The following is a 23276-nucleotide window of genomic DNA, read 5'->3' as shown; positions in this document are numbered from 1 at the left end:
TCTCCGCTGGCTGCTGCCGGCTCACCTCTCTCCGCTCCTGTCATCTGAGCCTGCAGCCACCCCGGGGGATGATTCACCGCCGCTGCCCGGAGGATCGCTAAGGCTGCTTCCACCGCTGACATCCCGGTAACCTATTCCTCTCTGTACTCGGCGCTCGCTCCGCTACCGCTCTTCCCAGCTGGGTCCTCCGCAAGCACTAGCTCCGCTCCGCTGCCGCTAAAAATTTCTCTACCGTCTCTCACTTTCTCTGAACCGTTTCTCTCTCTCTGAAAACGTTCAAAAAGATGGCGCTCCCGCCCAAAATGCCCCTTTTTATAACTAACCCCCCCCCCCCTGCAATTCCCCCCCCCCCTCTTTTCTCACTAACCAATCCCTTTAAACTGCTTCCTAACAATCACTCCCCTCACCTTTACAGTTAACCCTATCCTAACTTTCTTGTTCCCGGCAAACCCTGTCATGCAGGGCCTACACGTATATGCCCCTCGCGGCACGTTCCGGCCCTTTTCTGTACGATTGTCTGACGCGAGTGGCATGCAGCGAATTACACTCATGTGAAGCCACCCTTAAAGGAGGTGGCTTAGCACAAACAACCGTTTTAATGCAAGAGCTGCTATTGTGATCAGTAGACTGATGTGGGTCTAGGGCCTGACACCTCTGGCATGCAGCTTATTTCACCAGGGGAAGATGCCACCGGCTATTAGTTTCCCTGCTGCAGGAGAAATGTAGAATTACATGTAATATATAAATGGATGAGTCGACCACAGTGAGATCCGCTGCTTGTTAACAACTATCTGCTTTGGTTTAAAAAGGGGACTTTTATCAGTTTTATTTTTTATCATTGCATTTCAGAGCCATATATTGTTGTTTTTTTCCGCTGGCATATGTAGTGACCAAGACTATGGTGCCTCCATCATTTGTAAGTCTGTCTCTCTGTCTCGTCAGTGTGATGTGATTGGTGGTTTGAGTAAAATAGGTGAGGAGTTAGTTAGTAAGAGTATGGAGTAGTGTGGTGTGTGTCGTCAGAGAAGGAGGTGCATGCAGGAGAGACAAGCTGATGCTCCTGCCAGGGCTAGGCCGCGGCTACGTTTCTGCTGCTGGAAAGCTTGTCTCCTCCAGGGATAAAAGCGCAGGAGATGCTGCTTAAGAGTCAGTAGGGGAATGCAAGAGCCATACACACCCCTGCGGTACTGCATATGAAGGGGAAGCACAGAAGACTGTTACCGTTAACGGCTAAAGTTAGAGCGATATGAGAGAACATGTAACCCAAGCAAATGCCCTTCAGATAACCGCAACTGAGGATATATGTGCTTTGGTAGAAGAACTGTCTATTGTCAAATGTGTTCAGAAAAGTAGAGTAACTGATGACTCATCTAGGGACACTGGCGTCACGACTATAATCTTGGACTGAATTGCAGTTATCAAGTCTGCTAAAATATTATCTCCCTTGCTAGTGGCTGAGCTAGGTTACACTTCAGCCTTCAAAAAAAGGAGACGGTAGAGACACCGTGAAGCGCTGCCATTTTGCACTCCGCCGTCTCCTCAGTTATAGGCCTGATTCTCAGTCGCTGAACATAGCCATATGGGGCTTTTGCAGGACAAGTTGAATTTTTAATGGCTTCATTTTGGGATGCATATAATCTATTGTATTTAGAGATCAGCGAGCACCAAAATGCTCGGGTGCTCGTTACTCGAGACGAACTTTTCGCAATGCTCGAGGGTTCGTTTCGAGTAACGAACCCCATTGAAGTCAATGGGCGACCCAAGCATTTTTGTATATCGCCGATGCTCGCTAAGGTTTTCGTTTGTGAAAATCTGGGCAATTCAAGAAAGTGATGGGAACGACACAGAAACGGATAGGGCAGGCGAGGGGCTACATGTTGGGCTGCATCTCAAGTTCACAGGTCCCACTATTAAGCCACAATAGCGGCAAGAGTGGGCCCCCCCTCCCAACAACTTTTACTTCGGAAAAGCCTTCATTAGCAATGCATAACTTTGCTAAGCACCACACTACCTCCAACAAAGCACAATCACTGCCTGCATGACACTCCGCTGCCACTTCTCCTGGGTAACATGCTGCCCAACCCCCCCCCCCCCAATGACCCAGTGTCCACAGCGCACACCAAACTGTCCCTGCGCAGCCTTCAGCTGCCCTCATGCCACGCCACCCTCATGTCTATTTATAAGTGCGTCTGCCAGAGGAACCGCAGGCACACACTGCAGAGGGTTGGCACGGCTAGGCAGCGACCCTCTTTAAAAGGGGCGGGGCGATAGTCCACAATGCTGTACAGAAGCAATGAGAAATCCAATCCTGTGCCACCTCCATCTGGAGCTGCACACGTGGGCATAGCAATGGGGAACCTATGTGCCACACACTATTCATTCTGTCAAGGTGTCTGCATGCCCCAGTCAGACCGCGTTTTTTATATATAGTCACAGGCAGGTACAACTCCGCAATGGGAATTCCGTGTGCACCCACAGCATGGGTGGCTCCCTGGAACCCACCGGCTGTACATAAATGTATCCCATTGCAGTGCCCATCACAGCTGAGGTAATAAATTCATGTTTAATGCAGGTGGGCTTCGGCCCACACTGCAAGCCCCAGTCAGACTGGGGTTCTTTAGAAGTGGACACATGTAGTTACAACTCCCTGTGGACCCACAGCATGGGTGGCTCCCTGGAACCCACCGGCGGTAGATAAATATATCCCATTGCATTGCCCATCACAGCTGAGGTAATAATGTCATGTTTAATGCAGGTGGGCTTCGGCCCACACTGCATGCCCCAGTCAGACTAGGGTTCTTTAGAAGTGGACACATGTAGTTACAACTCCCTGTGGACCCACAGCATGGGTGGGTGCCAGGAAGCCACCGGCGGTACATAAATATATCCCATTGCATTGCCCAACACAGCTGAGGTAATAAATTCATGTTTAATGCAGGTGGGCTTCGGCCCACACTGCATGCCCCAGTCAGACTGGGGTTCTTTAGAAGTGGACACATGCAGTTACAACTCCCTGTGGACCCACGGCATGGGTGGCTCCCTGGAACCCACCGGCGGTACATAAATATATCCCATTGCAGTGCCCAACACAGCTGATGTTACGTGAGCTGTAATGCAGGTGGTCAAAAAATTAATTTGATTACACTGTAGGCGAGGGCCCCCAAAAATTGGTGTACCAACAGTACTAATGTACCTGAGAAAAATTGCCCATGCCCAACCAAGAGGGCAGGTGAAACCCATTAATCGCTTTGGTTAATGTGGCTTAATTGGTAACTAGGCCTGGAGGCAGCCCAGTAAAAATAAAAATTGGTTGAGGTGAAAGTTTCAACGCTTTAATAGCATTGAAACGTCTAAAAATTGTTTAGAAAAATTATATGACTGAGCCTTGTGGGCCTAAGAAAAATTGCCCGTTCGGCGTGATTATGTGAGGTTTCAGGAGGAGGAGCAGGAGGAGGAGGAGGAATATTATACACAGATTGATGAAGCGAAAAGGTCCCCGTTTTGAATGGTGATAGAGAACGATGCTTCCATCCGCGGGTGCACCCTACGTATTGCTTAGGTATCGCTGCTGTTTGCTGGTGGAGAACAGAAGTCTGGGGAAATCCAGGCTTTGTTCATCTTGATGAGTGTTAGCCTGTCGGCACTGTCGGTTGACAGGCGGGTACGCTTATCTGTGATGATTCCCCCAGGCGCACTAAACACCCTCTCTGACAAGACGCTAGCCGCAGGACAAGCAAGCACCTCCAGGGCATACAGCGCGAGTTCAGGCCACGTGTCCAGCTTCGACACCCAGTAGTTGTAGGGGGCAGAGGCGTCACGGAGGACGGTCGTGCGATCGGCTAGGTACTTACCCTCACCATCCTTTTACAGTGCTCCCGCCGACTCACCCGTGACTGGGGAGCGGGGACACAGTCTTGCTGGGGAGCCATAAAGCTGTCAAGGGCCTTAAAGAGTGTTGCACTGCCTGTGCTGTACATGCTGCCTGATCTCCGCGCCTCCCCTGCTACCTGGCCCTCGGAACTGCGCCTTCGGCCACTAGCGCTGTCGTATGGGAATTTTACCATCAGTTTGTCCTCCAGGGTCCTGTGGTATAGCAACACTCTCGAACCCCTTTCCTCTTTGGGTATGAGAGTGGAAAGGTTCTCCTTATACCGTGGGTCAAGCAGTGTGTACACCCAGTAATCCGTAGTGGCCAGAATGCGTGTAACGCGAGGGTCACGAGAAAGGCATCCTAACATGAAGTCAGCCATGTGTGCCAGGGTACCTGTACACAACACATGGCTGTCCTCACTAGGAAGATCGCTTTCAGGATCCTCCTCCTCAGGCTATACACGCTGAAAGGATGACAGGCCAGCAGCATGTGTTCCCTCACCAGTGGGCAAAGCTGTCTCTTCCCCCTCCTCCTCATCTTCCTCCTCCTCACCGCGCTGAGATATAGACAGGAGGGTGCTCTGACTATCCAGCGACATACTGTCCTCCCCCGGCTTTGTTTCCGAGCGCAAAGCGTCTGCCTTTATGCTTTGCAGGGAACTTCTCAAGAGGCATAGCAGGGGAATGGTGGCGCTAATGATTGCAGCATCGCCGCTCACCACCTGGGTAGACTCCTCAAACTTTCCAAGGACCTGGCAGATGGCTGCCAACCAGGCCCACTCTTCTGAAAAGAATTGAGGAGGCTGACTCCCACTGCACCGCCCATGTTGGAGTGGGTATTCCACTATAGCTCTACGCTGCTCATAGAGCCTGGCCAACATGTGGAGCATAGAGTTCCACCGTGTGGGAACGTTGCACAGCAGTCAGTGCACTGGCAGATTAAACCGATGTTGCAGGGTGCGCAGGGTGGCAGCGTCCGTGTGGGACTTGCGGAAATGTGCGCAGAGCCGGCGCACCTTTCCGAGCAGGTCTGACAAGCGTGGGTAGCTTTTCAGAAAGCGCTGAACCACCAAATTAAAGACGTGGGCCAGGCATGGCACGTGCATGAGGCTGCTGAGCTGCAGAGCCGCCACCAGGTTACGGCCGTTGTCACACACGACCATGCCCGGTTGGAGGCTCAGTGGCGCAAGCCAGCGGTCGGTCTGCTGTGTCAGACCCTGCAGCAGTTCGTGGGCCGTGTGCCTCTTATCTCCTAAGCTGAGTAGTTTCAGCACGGCCTGCTGACGCTTGCCCACCGCTGTGCTGCCACGCCGCGCGACACTGACTGCTGGCGACGTGCTGCTGCTGACACATCTTGATTGCGAGACAGAGGTTGCGTTGGAGGAGGAGGAGGAGGGTGCTTTAGTTGAGGAAGCATACACCGCCGCAGATACCACCACCGAGCTGTGGCCCGCAATTCTGGGGGTGGGTAGGACGTGAGCGGTCCCAGGCTCTGACTCTGTCCCAGCCTCCACTAAATTCACCCAATGTGCCGTCAGGGAGATATAGTGGCCCTGCCCGCCTGTGCTTGTCCACGTGTCCGTTGTTAAGTGGACCTTGGCAGTAACCGCGTTGGTGAGGGCGCGTACAATGTTGCGGGAGACGTGGTAGTGCAGGGCTGGGACGGCACATCGGGAAAAATAGTGGCGACTGAGAACTGAGTAGCGCGAGGCCGCCGCCGCCATCATACTTTTGAAGGACTCCGTTTCCACAACCCTATACGGCAGCATCTCCAGGCTGATAAATTTGGCTACGTGCACGTTTAACGCTTGAGCGTGCGGGTGCGTGGCGGCGTACTTGCACTTGCGCTCAAACACTTGCGTTAGCGACGGCTGGACGCTGCGCTGACAGACATTGCTGGATGGGGCCGAGGACAGTGGAGGTGAGGGTGTGGGTGCAGGCCAGGAGACGGTAGTGCCTGTGTCCTCGAGCGGGGTTGGATCTCAGTGGCAGGTTGGGGCACAGGGGGAGAGGCAGCGGTGCAAACCGGAGGCGGTGAACGGCCTTCGTCCCACCTTGTGGGGTGCTTGGCCATCATATGTCTGCGCATGCTGGTGGTGGTGAGGCTGGTGGTGGTGGCTCCCCGGCTGATCTTGGCGCGACAAAGGTTGCACACCACTGTTCGTTGGTCGTCTGCACTCTCAGTGAAAAACTGCCAGACCTTTGAGCACCTCGGCCTCTGCAGGGTGGCATGGCGCGAGGGGGCGCTTTGGGAAACAGTTGGTGGATTATTCGGTCTGGCCCTGCCTCTACTCCTGGACACCGCACTGCCTCTTGCAACCTGCCCTGCTGCTGCCCTTGCCTCCCCCTCTGAAGACCTGTCCTCAGTAGGCTTAGGAAACCAGGTGGGGTCAGTCACCTCATCGTCCTGCTGCTCTTCCTCTGAATCCTCTGTGCTCTCCTCCCTCGGACTTACTGCCCTTACTACTACCTCACTGATAGACAACTGTGTCTCATCGTCATCGCCCTCCTCACCCACTGAAAGGTCTTGAGACAGTTGCCGGAAGACCCCAGCCTCATCCCCCGGACCCCGGGAACTTTCCAATGGTTGGGCATCAGTGACGATAAACTCCTCTGGTGGGAGAGGAACCACTGCTGCCCAATCTGAGCAGAGGCCCGAGAACAGTTCCTGGGAGTCTGCCCGCTCCTCAGAATGTCACATTTTCATGGAGTGAGGAGGCTGGGAGGAAGGAGGAGCAGCAGCCAGAGGATTCTGAGTTGCAGCAGTGGACGGCGCAGAACTGCCATCCACGACAGGACCTGCTCACACTGCTCATTTTCTAATAAAGGTCTACCGCGTGGACCCATTAAATGTGCGATGAATGTGGGGATGCCAGAAACGTGCCTCTCTCCTAATCCCGCAGCAGTCGGCTGCGATACACCTGGATCAGGAGCTCGGCCTGTGCCCACACCCGGACTAGGGCCTCCGCGTCCTCGGCCGCGCCCGCGTCCTCTAGGCCTACCCCTACCCCTCAGCATGCTGTATTACCAGTAATGCAGAAACAGAACGCTGTAATTAAATTTGCCGCTTATTGGCCTGTGGTTGGAGGCTGACTTCGCTTACGGAACGCCAAGAAATAATTTGGCGCAAGCCTGCTGTAACACTTAGCTGACTGCGATTGATTTTGTAGAACTACTACACCCAGCACACACAGACCCAGAACACTGAGCACAGTGACAGGCAGGCCAAATAGATTTTTTTCCCAATATTTTTTAGAAAAGGCCCACTGCCTATATTCAATCAATAATATATGTCTTCTGTCCCTGCCTCCACACTTCTATCCCTGGACTGTGTCCCAGAACTGCAGAGTGTTGCACTGTTAACTGCAACACAGCGGTGATTTCAGAGCCCAGACAGAGCCAGGAAATAATTTGGCGCAAGCCTGCTGTAACACTTAGCTGACTGCGAATGATTTTGTAGAACTACTACACCCAGCACACACAGACCCAGAACACTGAGCACAGTGACAGGCAGGCCAAATAGATTTTTTGCCCAATATTTTTTAGAAAAGGTCCACTGCCTATATTCAATCAATAATATATGTCTTCTGTCCCTGCCTCCACACTTCTGTCCCTGGAGTATTACTGCAGGGCGCAATGCTCTGCACGGCCGATATACCAAAAAAAAAAAAAAAGTGCAACACTGCAAAAAGCAGCCTCCACACTACTGCACACGGTTAGATGTGGCCCTAAGAAGGACCGTTGGGGTTCTTGAAGCCTAAAATACTCCTAACACTCTCCCTATAGCAGCTCCAACACGATAGCACTTTCCCTCAGCTATGTCAGAACGCATCTGTGGCGAGCCGCGGGAGGGGCCGATTTTTATACTCGGGTGACACCTGATCTCGCCAGCCACTCACTGCAGGGGGGTGGTATAGGGCTTGAACGTCGCAGGGGGAAGTTGTAATGCCTTCCCTGTCTTTCAATTGGCCAGAAAAGCGCGCTAACGTCTCAGAGATGAAAGTGAAAGTAACCCGAACATCGCGTGGTGCTCGTTACGAGTAACGAGCATCTCGAACACGCTAATACTCGAACGAGTATCAAGCTCGGACGAGTACGTTCGCTCATCTCTAATTGTATTACTTTTATTACTTTATAGTAATAAATAGTCGTCCAGTGTAAAGCCACCCTTGCCTCATTTTCTGGACATTTTTCAAAACTATCTAGTGAGCTACAAAAAGTATCTAAAACACATAATTAAACAGGCACAAAGCAAATATGGCAGTTTTTGTTGCATATTGAGCCAGAATTCTGGTGCATTTGTGCATAGTAAATGACATCCACTGTTCTGCGTGCTAAATGTAATTTAAAATGGATGTCTATCTCTACCAAGAGGATGCTTCTAGAAGAAGGAAGCTATTATTTTGTTTGCACTTTCCCATTTTCAAGTTTTGATGGAACAAAGGTGCGGGTGCAAAGCCCTCAGCAATTACTGGAATAAAGGAAGTGTCCATAGCCTTTAAGTGTCTATTTAGCATAAGCTATTTCCTTGTTAGAAATTAATCTACCTTATCCGAAATCTTTGTGCTGGAATTTGGCGCTGAGTATCTGTAAACAGAGGCCTGCCATTTAACAAGATCAGACACGCTCTATGAGAATCCACTCTCCTTGTTCCTCTTGCTGAAGTCTTCCTGCTAATTTGCATAAATGGGAAGGTTATATTTGTGCAACTGTAAAGCATAAGATTATATTACACTTCATCATAATGTCACTTACTGTATATAATGCTGAAAATGTAAATAGCTGACTGCATTATCAGATTAGAGCACTGCTCTTGGCAAAAAATAACTATTGTGAAATTCTTAATGCATTAATTATGCTCGCTGGATGGACAAAGACAAGGCTTGTCTAACTCACATAATCGTATGACTGGGCTGGAGGAATTGTCTTATTATAATTTAATGCCAATCAATTGCTTTTGTGCTGTGTTCAAAGCAAACTTTTTTCTATTCTAACAAGTTCAAACAAGCAGCGAGGGGTATCTAGTACACAACTTCAGTGCTGGCCTCACCATTCACATGAGAGAGAAAATCGTGCTAGTTTTGTGTTTTGCGAAACGGACAAAGCTCATACAAAAATACATTCCATTACTTGGTATATTTACATGAGCGATTTTTCTCTCGCAGTGATGCTGTGGGACGAAAGGATCACAGCTGGTTCTATTTTCTCATTAGAATAGAACTTGCAGATATGTGGTCTCGCACAGTACACGAACGACATTAATGTTCATTGCGACTGACTGGCATCCATGTAAATGCACCCCTATGCAGAATCTTTTTTTTCTGCCACTATCTTCGTCATAAGAAAAAAATGATACATTGCACTGATAGGCAGTCTGTCTGTATTCTGTTTAAGCATCAAGGAGCATAAGCACACCGAAACAGCTCACTGAGTAAATACTGTACCAGAACCAAGCTCATAGCATAAATGCAGTACCAGAACCAAGCTCATAGCATAAGTGCAGAAGCAGAACTAAGTGACTGCGCCGCCTCAGAACATCAGAGGTCAGAAGACAGAGCCAGGAGGTGGATGATCTATGTAGCTCCACAGAATGCTGCTGCATGGAGGAAGGAGATAATCTGACTTGGTGGACCCAAGGGCTTAAACACATGAGCATGTCTTTGTCCCGTTATGCGTCCGTGATTATCACGGACGCATAACGGGACAAAACAAAAGCATTGATTTTCAATGGGTTCATTTTTACTAGATCTTTCCTTGGTTGTGAATACTATACCTGAGAAAAGATGGGACTTTGTTAGGGTGTGCATCTGGGACCTGTTGTTCTACTGAGTTCCAGGAGCCCACTTTCACCGGTTGGGGTTAATTGAGCTGGCTGGGTGTGGTATTTTCCAGCAGCCAATCCCCTTTAGTCTGCAGCACATAAAAACCTGCGTCTCTCAGTAGTTGATGCTGGTCTTTGTACTGTTTGGATGTATCTGCTTTGTGCCCACTCAGATCTGTGTTTGCATGTTGGTCTGTTGTCTCTCTGCTTCCCAAAGACAGTTTGGACACCTGTAGTCCTTGTCTGTATCATATGCAGACCCCCTCTTCCCTTCCTTTGTCAGGTGCGGCCTCCAAATGTCTTTTGCCTTGGCTGTGTGTCAGTTGGTGGATCTCTGACACAGTTCCCTATGTCGGCTCGGTGGCTGACTGTCTATCCCCCTTGTATGAGGACACTTAGACGTGCTGTGGAGTTTTATCTGTGTGCATGTGAGCTCTGGATGATGTCCGTGTTGTATGCACTACTTGTTGTAGTCTGGTGTGAGCAATCCTGTTCTGTGCTCATTCTCTCTCTGTTTGTGGTGTGAACAGGTGCTATGTGTGGTGGCTGCAGGAAAGGTTGTGTTGCAGCTTGCTGTGTGACTTGTGTCCTGTTGTCTGTGCTGTTGCCGCTTGATGTGTGAACTATGTCCGGTGCCACTGGACTACTGGTTAGTGTAGGGACTAGCGGTATAGCCAGGAGCCGTGACGTGGCCCGCTAGCTTTCATATTTTGATCAAAATGTCAACTAATACCTGCCATTAATAGCTTATCACCTGCTACTAGTGGTTGCATTTTGGCTGCTGTATGGTGTGATTCCGGCTCTGTGTGTCAGATTACTCTGTCCAGTTGTCCCTGTCATGGTGGCATGTTTATGTGTCCTATCCTGGGTGCGTGGTTCCTAGGAGCAGCAAGGGCCCAGATCCGAAGACGACTGGGCCGCCCTTTATAGGGGTGATGTCCCCGCTTAGGTAGGTCTGTGTCACTAAACCTAAGAGTAGAAGAGAGGGAGAAATATAAATCTGTGGTAGTTTCCATGTCTTCTCTACCCGTTCTGTGGGCCCGGTGCTTTGTTGCCCACACGAACGTAACAGACTTGCCCTATCCTTCCCACATATAGTTAATGCTATGTGCAGGAAAGATGGGCAGGACCTATCTCCCCACGTTTTTTTTTCAAATTCCTGCGCTATGGTGCAGAGCTTGAAGGGCCCAAGAAGAGGGGAAAAAAACAGTTCATGCACTATTATGCTCCATAGCGGCGAGTGTAGTTTCGCACACGGCCATTTGAAACTGCCCTAAGGTAGTTGATCACCCCAGACCTACATCCACATGGAACTTCCAGCAGATGTTGGAAAATCAACAATAAATGAATTCAAGCATGATTGTCATAAGCATAGATCAATTCTATGAGAAAATGAAAAGGAAATAATAGAAGAGATGACTATATGGACCAGCTGGGCTTTTTCTGCTGTCAATTTTCTATGTTTCTATGAATAAAAGCCTTTACAAAATATCTGTTTTCCTACTGCAATGACTGAGTAGAAAGGCACACCACTGAGGGTAGCTGTTAAGGTTGTCACGGTGGCACTACCAACTCATGTGTGACCCTTTGCCAAAGCCCTGACAGGCCCCCAAGGCAACTCGGCTGCAGCGTTTACCTGAATAAACCTGAGTCATTGACTTGTAGATTTTGTCACGGATGACGCCACCGATCCTTACTCCGTGATGTATCCGACAGGAAATAAGAAAGCCCCCACACGGATTAACTTAATAACACTCAGTTACTGGGAACGGTCAACAACCGTAACTTTACTTGCAATAAATATCTTGACATGGGCTTACAATTAGGAGATAACTTTGCATACCAGTGTAGGAAACAATTGAAGAGGTAAGGGAGGAAACACAGGATGACACCGGGCCTACAGTCTACTTATCTTATGACTCCGCTCCTGGACACAAGCACTCCGGAGGAGGACAAGAACACTCCACTGAACACTCACTTCTGTAGGATTCTAGACACTGCACGGCAGACTCTCTCTTTCCTTTTTTTTTCACTCTCACTCTCTCTTAGGGTAATGGTCCTGGGAATAGACCTCCAGGATACCTCTCTTCCGCTTCCATTCTTCACCACATGAGAGTTGAAGGTACCCCCTTGTGGTTGGCACTCACTCTCCCACGGCAACTCCACCAGACCAATCAAGAAGGACTGGACTCCCCACAGTCCCATATATATGTTCTATGGCAGTGTTTCTCAACTCCAGTCCTCAAAACACTCCAACAGGTCATGTTTTCAGGATATCCTATAGTGAGAACACCTGTGGCCATGTCTGAGGCACTGACAATACTGAGGAAATCCAAAGAACATGACCAGTTGGGTTCTCTGAGGACTGGAGTTGGAAAATACTATTCTACGGTAACAATCGCAGTTTCAAACAATAGAAACTCCCCCATACATCAGCATGCAAGCTAGTGGGATATAGAATGAATATTCTATAAAAGTAAAACATTAGTATGACTGAGGTCTTAGAGGTTCTTCACGTAGTATACTCTGTGCTGCGCAAAATAAATGTTGCTACAATTGAGGGCTTAAAGGGGTTTTCCCGCGAAAGCAAGTGGGGTTCAGCACTTCTGTATGGCCATATTAATGCACTTTGTAATGTACATCGTGCATTAATTATGAGCCATACAGAAGTTATTCACTTACCTGCTCCGTTGCTAGCGTCCTCGTCTCCATGGAGCCGTCTAATTTCAGCGTCTAATCGCCCGATTAGACGCGCTTGCGCAGTCCGGTCTTCTCCCTTCTGAATGGGGCCGCTCGTGCCGGAGAGCTGCTCCTCGTAGCTCCGCCCCGTCACGTGTGCCGATTCCAGCCAATCAGGAGGCTGGAATCGGCAATGGAATGCACAGAGCGCACGGTGAACCATGGGAGAAGACCTGCGGTCCACCGTGGGTGAAGATCCCGGCGGCCATCTTCGCAAGGTAAGTAAGAAGTCACTGGAGTGCGGGGAATCGGGTAAGTACTATCCGTTTTTTTTTTTTTAAACCCCTGCATCGGGTTTGTCTCGCGCCGAACGGGCGGGGTTATTGAAAAAAAAAAAAAAAAACGTTTCGGCGCGGGACAACCCCTTTAAACAGATGGGCGTGATTTAGTCCCGTGACGCGTTTGTGAAAATCATGACGGCATAACGGGACGAAACAAAACCATTGATTTCAACGGTTTCGTTTTCACTATTGGAATTCTTGCTTATATCTCGTTAATAATTAGAGATGAGCGAACGTACTCGGTAAAGCACTACTCGTCCGAGTAATGTGCTTTATCCGAGTACCTCTCCACTCGTCCTGAAAGATTCGGGGAGCGCCGCTGCTGACAGGTGAGTTGCGGCGGGGAGCAGGGGAGAGCGGGCGGGAGAGAAGGAGAGAGAGATCTCCCCTCCGTTCCTCCCCGCTCTCCCCTGCAGCTCCCCGCTCCGCGGCGCTCCCCGAATCTTTCAGGACGAGCGGGGAGATACTCGGATAAAGCACATTACTCGGACGAGTAGTGCTTTACCGAGTACGTTTGCTCATCTCTATTAATAATGAATATTTGAATGTTCTTCTTTTATTCGTTTAGTTAGGGCCAACTCTCAGACACTTTATGGATCAACCCTCTCCACACAGTCAAACGTGTTTTTGAGCAAATCCATGAAGTATTTTGGTGATATGTAGGGGAGTAGATCCCCATGTCTTTCTCTACCCCTCCCCATTTTTCCAGGCTTGGGGCTGGCAGATAGTTGATAACACAGATACGCAGCTGGGTGGCATGTTTGAATACACCTATTTAATTCAGTGGTTCCGTGTACTGTCCATATTCAGTCAGTAAAAAATATGGACTAAATGCGGACAGAAAATGCGCTTGTGAATAAACCCTAAGGCCTCAAACATACGTGCAGAAAACACCGCTTGAAATCGCTGCCTTTTTACTGCAAGGCAGGGGTTTCAGAATGCTCCCCACCTGCCTCTAAATTGCTGCATTCAAAGTCCTGTAACTTTTTTATTTTTTGATGTACGGCACTCTATGAGGGCTTATTTTTTGCGAGACGAGCTGTAGATTTTACTGGTACCATTTTGGGGTACATACAGCTTTTTTGATCACTTTTATTGCGTTTTTAGTGAGGCAAAATGCTAAAAATTTGCATCTTGCCTCAGTTTTTTAGCGGTTTTTTTTAGCGTTTTTTTTCCATGCACAGTCAAAAGCATGTGCAACTTATTGCACGCATCGTTACGGATGAAACAATACCAAATATGTGGGATTTTATTTTTTTTTTACCTTTTTTTATGCTAATCTGAGAAAAAGTATAAAAAAATGGTTTTTTTACTCTTTTTTTTACATCTTTTTAAATTCTTTTTTTTAATCTTTGTTTTTTTTACACTGTTTGTGTCCAACTTAGGGACTTTAACCACTGCCCTGATGATCGCTGTCATAAGGCATGGCAGAGCTACTGCTCTGCCATGCCTTATCGCTTGTACAGCGATTATAGGCATAGGCAATACAGGACGCCAGTGTCTGGCATCCTGTTGCCATGGTGACAGGCCGGGCTCTCGCGATGACATCGCGAGTTCCGGCCGGAGACACAGAGGGAGCCACGCTCCCTCTGTGAACCCTTTCTCTGCCGCGATCTACTTAGATCGCGGCAGGGAAGGGGTTAACAGCGGGGGGCGCATCTCCAATGCCCCCCCCGCTGTTGCAGCAGGACGCCGGCTGTGACTGACAGCCGGCTCCCGCTGCGGTATAACGCGGGATCATATGTGATCCCACGCTATCCCCAGGACGTAAGTTTACGTCCTGTTGCGGGAAGTACCAGGCTGCCAGGACGTAAACTTACGCCCTGCAGCGGGAAGGGGTTAAATGGGCCTTAAGGCAGGGGTTTCAGAATGCTCCCCACCTGCCTCATTCAGTCAACAGTTATCAGTCCTAATGCATAACATTTTGATCTGCAAGATACATGTACTTTGAGTACGTGTGTTTGTATGGTTGTGTCATGCAGCATTATAAGCTGTTCAGACAATGCGTCTGATTGTAGAAGGAAATTTCATGGCTTAGATTTTTTTAAATCTGGGTATTGTGTCCTCTCCCTCGGTGACACCCTAGGTGGATGTTTACTCCACCTTTGCATGATCTCAGCCATAATGCCATCACTTGGATGTGAAGGACACTATCAGCAGCAGGAGCCAAGTTCCACCCAAGATTCTAGGGTTTAACTCTAATGCTTGTTGCCTTGGGCGATTGTCACTTTCAAATCAAACAAGATTTAGTTTTGCTACTAAGGTGTCAAATATGCTAAATATAGTTAATGTAATTCTAATGTATGCAAAGAAAGAAAACATTATACTGATGCAAGAACTCATGAAGTCACCATGGAAGAAGAGAACTCTGATGATCTTTACAGTGGATCATAATTGAAGCATGAACTCAGTATTGTGTAATTGTCAGTTTTCTAGAAATTGTTTAATTATTTGAAGAACTATGAGTACTTTCATGTTTGTATTTCTTACACACTGGCACTGGAACAATACTGTGACAGATTTACTAATGTGATTGCGCCCAGACCTCGTCAGAAAAGGCACCAATGTTTGGCCCCTTTGTGGTGTATAAAGTTGCATCAAGTTTTAGACCTGCAGTAGTTATTAAAGAAATGCACCAAAAATAGTTATCCACTGCACCTTGTTTGACAAAAGGGGCGTGACTTAGTGAAAATGAGGACAAGATTTTTTAATGCAAAATGTTTGCATATGCTAAAGGCCCATTTAGATACAACGATTATCGCTCAAAAGCCATCTTTTGAGCGATACTCGTTGTGTCTAACTGCGCTGACATCGTGCAGTTTTCATTAAGCATCGCTGATCGTTGTCTTTCAGCATGCTGAAAGACAGCAATGAGCCTTATCAGGGATTCACAGTGGGATACAGCTGATACTATTGTTTCAGCTGTATCCTGCTCCCTGATAACAGGCTGGGTATGAAGAACAGAGCAGTCCAGCTATGTTCTCCATACCCCTCTCAGAGCGCTCAGCTATATAACAGCCGGGCGCTCCGTGCAGAGAACAGCTGGATGTAGAAGACAAGCAAAGCCACCCTGCTTGTCTTCTTCATCCTCCGCTGGGAGTGCAACGTGATCGCTCAACGTTTGAGCGATCACCTTGCGCTGTAAATGACACAACGATTATCGCTCAAAAGTCGTTCAAAAGACATCATTTAAGCGATAATCATTGTGTTTAAATGGGCCTTAAGTCTAGGAATAGGTTGTATAAAGTTGGACAAAAGTATCTAAAGATGCAGTGTAATGAGCCTTCCTGTTTGCATTCCTGCCATCCTTGGTGTTGTGTACAGCCGCTTGGACTTTAGCAGTGGCATTATGAAACTGGCTGGGCAGCATATGGACAAAATGCACAGCCATCCAGTTTGTTATGACGCCTCCCTGTTGCATGGCTTGATAGATTGCCTTTCCGATTGTTATATAACGTAATACTATGGCATGACCCAGGGAGGCCAGAATGTCCCTCACTGTAGCCACCCCACCCAAATAAAGACAAACAACTTCTCCTTTGGATAAAGTGGCCAATTTTATTAACAAGCTGAAAATAAACATAATTTACAAAGAATACGAGGGGGGAGCCCTTGGAGACACAGAATCTGGTGCAACACATCAAAAACACTAACACTACCCCCACCGGATCAACAGGCTCACGGGCACCACAAGTCGCCTGTGGGTGGCTACTACTACCGTAACTTACAGCCAGAGGAGAGTCTACTGCCCCCTGCCCCCCTCACCACCAGCCAAATCACTGCACCTGACACCATACCAGTTAACATAAAGGAGGGAATCTTAACAGGTGAGACTGAGTCCACCCAACTCCCCCCACACACACACACACACACATACACAATTTTCAACGACTCCAAGGACCCCCCATCCACCAACAGCTGCCATGACAGTGACCCATCTCACTCCCCTAACCCACCAATTGGGTGGGTGTGACTCTTTGCTCTTCTTCCCAAGAGATGGCGCTACCTACCCCTCCTATCTTCTAGCACATTCTCCTACCAAATTAACCCCTTCCTAACTCCTCCACACGGTCCTGGCTCTGATTGCCTATCAGCCTCACTGAGCAGGTCTATCATTGTACAGTACCTCTTCATCAACTATCAGAGTGCTTGGCACTCTATTTAAACACCTCAATCCCAAGAGCCTTTTTCAGTTATTGTAGCTAACTACCTGGTGAGCGATCGCGCCCCTTTGTTTACCATCTGCTTCTATAAGAATGTTTTCAAGGACGCTATTAGAAAGGTTTTGGTTATAACTTTATATGAGTGCTAGGAGAAATCTTGTGTTTTAAGACTAGGAAAAAGGTAACAACTGATGGCCGGGTACAATTAAGCTCATGATTTTAATATGAACTCAGAAACATATCATTGCAGACCTTGCCAGAGATTCTAGCGTTTAATTACAAGAAGGACTAGGAGTTCTTTTATGTTGAGCAACACTACTTTCACGAACTAATGTAATCCACTGCAGAGGCATATTTACCTTATGACATCTAGAATTACAAGAGGTTAGTGAAAGTGGGATGACTTATTTGGGAGATAGTTGACATGACTGGAGTTGTAGTTAGCTTTATGCCTGGTGTTTAACAGTAGAATTGAAAAAAATAAATTCTGAGAGAATGAAAAAATAATAATTTTTCAAGATTTCATCATTTGTAAATAAACAGAAGAAAGGTTTATTAGTAAGGGTATTGTAGGAAGAAATATTCTGAAATATTCAAGACATAAGGCACACCCTTTAGATGTCCTAAAAGAGAACGCACTGAATCTATGCATCGCCATACAGGCTAAAGAGACCCAAAGGGACTCATCATTCTCCTTTTGTTGTTTGCTTGACTACACTGTATTGTTGATGATGATCAATCACATGTTGTGTGTACCTTGCTATGTCTACAGGTGCATTCACATCACAAAGATGATCGCTCAAAAGATGGCTTTTGAGTGATCATTTTGCACAAACTACTAATTGGTACTATTACCTATTAGTACCAATTAGTAGCGTGTGAGCTGCTGGGATCTATAATCAGGGAACAGACCACCCACTGTTCCCTGATTACATTCCCTTGTTCTACTGGCGAGGCTGACAGCTGAGACAATATAATCAGCTGTAATCAGCGGCACCCCACCCCACAAATTTACACGCAACAATTATCACGTAAATAATGGCTTTTGAGCAAATTTTGAGCGTGAATCGTTGTCTAAATGTGCCCTATCTCTTTATGAGGGGGACAGCTCGAGGGGCAGCTAGCGGTGCGCTACAGAGCCCTACGAGTATAGTTGTGAAGTGTAGAATCCTGCTGCTGCATTATTCTAGATCCAGACTCTTTGGGACTTCCTGCCTCTGTGAGTTATACACTGTGCAAGAGAAACCGGTACCGGTAAGCTGCAATAGTGACTGTGCAAGAAATCTGGAGCCCAGTGTACATATCGGATCAGTGAAAAAAGACTACAGTTTATAAAATTGTTCATTGATAGAGATGAGCGAGCACCAAAATGCTCGGGTGCTCGTTACTCGAGACGAACTTTTCGCGATGCTCGAGGGTTCGTTTCGAGTAACGAACCCCATTGAAGTCAATGGGCGACTCGAGCATTTTTGTATATCGCCGATGCTCGCTAAGGTTTTCATTTGTGAAAATCTGGGCAATTCAAGAAAGTAATGGGAACGACACAGCAACGGATAGAGCAGGCGAGGGGCTACATGTTGGGCTGCATCGCAAGTTCCCGGGTCCCACTATTAAGCCACAATAGCGGCAAGAGTGCCCCCCTCTTCCCAACAATTTTTACTTCTGAAAAACCCTCATTAGCAAGGCATACCTTAGCTAAGCACAACACTACCTCCAACAAAGCACTGCCTGCATGACACTCCGCTGCCACTTCTCCTGGGTTACATGCTGCCCAACCCCCCCCCCCCACGACCCAGTGTCCACAGCGCACACCAAAGTGTCCCTGCGCAGCCTTCAGCTGCCCTCATGCCACACGCTGGCCTCATAGCCACATCACCCTCATGTCTATTTATAAGTGCGTCTGCCATGAGGAGGAACCGCAGGTACACACTGCAGAGGGTTGGCACGGCCAGGCAGCGACCCTCTTTAAAAGGGGCGGGGCAATTCCCCATAATGCTGTACAGAAGCAATGAGAAATCCAATCCTGTGCCACCTCCATCAGGAGCTGCAAACGTGGGCATAGCAATGGGGAACCCATGTGCCACACACTATTCATTCTGTCAAGGTGTCTGCATGCCCCAGTCAGACCGGGGTTTTTTATAAATAGTCACAGGCAGGTACAACTCTGCAATGGGAATTCCGTGTGCACCAACAGCATGGGTGGCTCCCTGGAACCCACCGGCTGTACATAAATGTATCCCATTGCAGTGACCAGCACAGCTGAGGTAACGTCAGGTTTAATGCAGGTGGGCTTCGGCCCACACTGCATGCCCCAGTCAGACTGGGGCTCTTTAGAAGTGGACACATGGAGTTACAACTCCGTGTGGACCGACAGCATGGGTGGGTCCCAGGAAGCCACCGGCGGTACATAAATATATCCCATAATATTATATAAGGTAACGTCAGCTTTAATGCAGGTGGGCTAAAAATTACTAGGATTACAATCTAGGCGAGGGCCCAAAAAAATTGGTGTACCAACAGTACAAATGTACTTCAGAAAAATTGCCCATGCCCAACCAAGAGGGCAGGTGAAACCCATTAATCGCTTTGGTTAATGTGGCTTAATTTGTAACTAGGCCTGTAGGCGGCCCAGTTAAAATAAAAATTGGTTCAGGTGCAAGTTTCAACGCTTTATTGAATTGAGAATTGAAACGTATAAACATTGTTTACAAAAGTTATATGACTGAGCCTTGTGGGCCTCAGAAAAACTGTCCGTTCGTCGTGATTACGTGAGGTTTCAGGAGGAGCAGCAGGAGGAGGAGGATGAATATAATATACAGATTGATGAAGCTAAAAGGTCCCCGTTTTTTATGGTTATAGAGAACGATGCTTCCATCCGCGGGTGCAGCCTACGTATTGTTTAGGTATCGCTGCTGTCCGCTGGTGGAGAAGAGAACTCTGGGGAAATCCAGGCTTTGTTCATCTTTATGAGTGTAAGCCTGTGGGCACTGTCGGTTGACAGGCGGGTACGCTTATCCGTGATGATTCCCCCAGCCGCACTAAACACCCTCTCTGACAAGACGCTAGCCGCAGGACAAGCAAGCACCGCTAGGGCATAGAGCGCGAGTTCAGGCCACGTGTCCAGCTTCGACACCCAGTAGTTGTAGGGGGCAGAGGCGTCACGGAGGACGGTCGTGCGATCGGCTACGTACTCCCTCACCATCCTTTTACAGTGCTCCCGCCGACTCAGCCTTGACTGGGGAGCGGTGACAGTCTTGCTGGGGAGCCATAAAGCTGTCAAAGGCCTTAGAGAGTGTTCCCTTGCTGTGCTGTACATGCTGCCTCATCTCCGCGCCTCCCCTGCTACCTGGCCCTCGGAACTGCGCCTTCTGCCACTAGCGCTGGCGGATGGGAATTTTACCATCAACTTGTCCGCCAGGGTCCTGTGGTATAGCATCACTCTCGAACCCCTTTCCTCTTCGGGTATGAGAGTGGAAAGGTTCTCCTTATACCGTGGGTCGAACAGTGTGTACACCCAGTAATCCGTAGTGGCCAGAATGCGTGTAACGCGAGGGTCACGAGAAAGGCATCCTAACATGAAGTCAGCCATGTGTGCCAGGGTACCTGTATGCAACACATGGCTGTCCTCACTAGGAAGATCACTTTCAGGATCCTCCTCCTCCTCCTCCTCCTCCTCCTCCTCCTCAGGCCATACACGCTGAAAGGATGACAGGCAAGCAGCATGGGTACCCTCAGCAGTGGGCCAAGCTGTATCTTCCCCCTCCTCCTCATGCTCCTCCACCTCCTCCTCCTCAACGCGCTAAGATATAGACAGGAGGGTGCTCTGACTATCCAGCGACATACTGTCTTCCCCCGCCTCCGTTTCCGAGCGCAAAGCGTCTGCCTTTATGCTTTGCAGGGAACTTCTCAAGAGGCATAGCAGAGGAATGGTGACGCTAATGATTGCAGCATCGCCGCTCACCATCTGGGTAGACTCCTCAAAGTTTCCAAGGACCTGGCAGATGTCTGCCAACCAGGCCCACTCTTCTGTAAAGAATTGAGGAGGCTGACTCCCACTGCGCCGCCCATGTTGGAGTTGGTATTCCACTATAGCTCTACGCTGCACATAGAGCCTGGCCAACATGTGGAGTGTAGAGTTCCACCGTGTCGGCACGTCGCACAGCAGTCGGTGCACTGGCAGATTAAACCGATGTTGCAGGGTGCGCAGGGTGGCAGTGTCCGTGTGGGACTTGCGAAAATGTGCGCAGAGCCGGCGCACCTTTCCGAGCAGGTCTGACAAGCGTGGGTAGCTTTTCAGAAAGCGCTGAACCACCAAATTAAAGACGTGGGCCAGGCATGGCACGTGCGTGAGGCTGCCGAGCTGCAGAGCCGCCACCAGGTTACGGCCGTTGTCACACACGACCATGCCCGGTTGGAGGCTCAGCAGCGCAAGCCAGCGGTCAGTCTGCTCTGTCAGACCCTGCAGCAGTTCGTGGGCTGTGTGCCTCTTCACTCCTAAGCTGATTAGTTTCAGCAAGGCCTGCTGACGCTTGCCCACCGCTGTGCTGCCACGCCACGCCACACCGACTGCTGGCGACGTGCTGCTGCTGACACATCTTGATTGCGAGACAGAGGTTGCGTAGTAGGAGGAGGAGGAGGGTGGTTTAGTGGAGGAAGCATACACCGCTGCAGATACCGCCACTGAGCTGGGGCCCGCAATTCTGGGGGTGGGTAGGACGTGAGCGGTCACAGGCTCTGACTCGGTCCCAGCCTCCACTAAATTCACCCAATGTGCCGTCAGGGAGATATAGTGGCCCTGCCCGCCTGTGCTTGTCCACGTGTCCGTTGTTAAGTGGACCTTGGCAGTAACCGCGTTGGTGAGAGCGTGTACAATGTTGTGGGAGACGTGGTCGTGCAGGGCTGGGACGGCACATCGGGAAAAGTAGTGGCGACTGGGAACCGAGTAGCGCGGGGCCGCCGCCGCCATTATGCTTTTGGAAGCCTCCGTTTCCACAAGCCTATACGGCAGCATCTCCAGGCTGATCAATTTGGCTATGTGCACGTTTAACGCTTGAGCGTGCGGGTGCGTGGCGGCGTACTTGCGCTTGCGCTCCAACACTTGCACTAGCGACGGCTGGACGGTGCGCTGAGAGACATTGGTGGATGGGGCCGAGGACAGTGGAGGTGAGGGTGTGGGTGCAGGCCAGGAGACGGTAGTGCCTGTGTCCTGAGAGGGGGGTTGGATCTCAGTGGCAGGTTGGGGCACAGGGGGAGAGGCAGTGGTGCAAACCGGAGGCGCTGAACAGCCTTCGTCCCACCTTGTGGGGTGCTTGGCCATCATATGTCTGCGCATGCTGGTGGTGGTGGCTCCCCGGCTGATCTTGGCGCGACAAAGGTTGCACACCACTGTTCGTCGGTCGTCTGCACTCTCAGTGAAAAACTGCCAGACCTTTGAGCACCTTGGCCTCTGCAGGGTGGCATGGCGCGAGGGGGCGCTTTGGGAAACAGTTGGTGGATTACTCGGTCTGGCCCTGCCTCTACCCATGGCCACCGCACTGGCTCTTCCAACCTGCCCTGCTGCTGCACTTGCCTCCCCCTCTGAAGACCTGTCCTCAGTAGGCTTAGCAAACCAGGTGGGGTCAGTCACCTCATCGTCCTGCTGCTCTTCCTCCGAATCCTCTGTGCGCTCCTCCCTTGGACTTACTCCAATTACTACTACCTGCATGATAGACAACTGTGTCTCATCGTCATCGTCCTCCTCACCCACTGAAAGCTCTTGATACAGTTGCCGGAAGTCCCCAGCCTCATCCCCCGGACCCAGGGAACTTTCCAAAGGTTGGGCATTGGTCACAACAAACTCCTCCAGTGGGAGAGGAACCATTGCTGCCCATTCTGGGCAGGGGCCCGAGAACAGTTCCTGGGAGTCTGCCTGCTCCTCAGAATGTGTCATTGTAGTGGAGTGAGGAGGCTGGGAGGAAGGAGGAGCAGCAGCCAGAGTATTCAGAGTTGCAGCAGTGGACGGCGCAGAACTCTGGGTGGTCGATAGATTGTTGGATGCACTTTCTGCCATCCACGACAGGACCTGCTCACGCTGCTCATTTTCTAATAAAGGTCTACCGCGTGGACCCATTAATTGTGAGATGAATGTGGGGACGCCAGAAACGTGCCTTTCTCCTAATCCCGCAGCAGTCGGCTGCGATACACCTGGATCAGGAGCTCGGCCTGTGCCCACACCCTGACTTGGGCCTCCGCGTCCTCGCCTGCGTCCACGTCCTCTAGGCCTACCCCTACCCCTCAGCATGGTGTATTAGCAGTAGTGCAGAAACAGAACGCTGTAATTAAATGTGCCGCTTATTGGCCTGTGGTTGGAGGCTGACTTCGCTTACGGAACGCACAGCAGAGCCAGGAAAGAATTTTGCGCAA

The sequence above is a fragment of the Eleutherodactylus coqui genome, chromosome 1, assembly GCF_035609145.1.
Source record: "Eleutherodactylus coqui strain aEleCoq1 chromosome 1, aEleCoq1.hap1, whole genome shotgun sequence".
Classification (NCBI taxonomy): Eukaryota; Metazoa; Chordata; class Amphibia; order Anura; family Eleutherodactylidae; genus Eleutherodactylus; species Eleutherodactylus coqui.
This window is presented reverse-complemented; position numbering follows the sequence as displayed.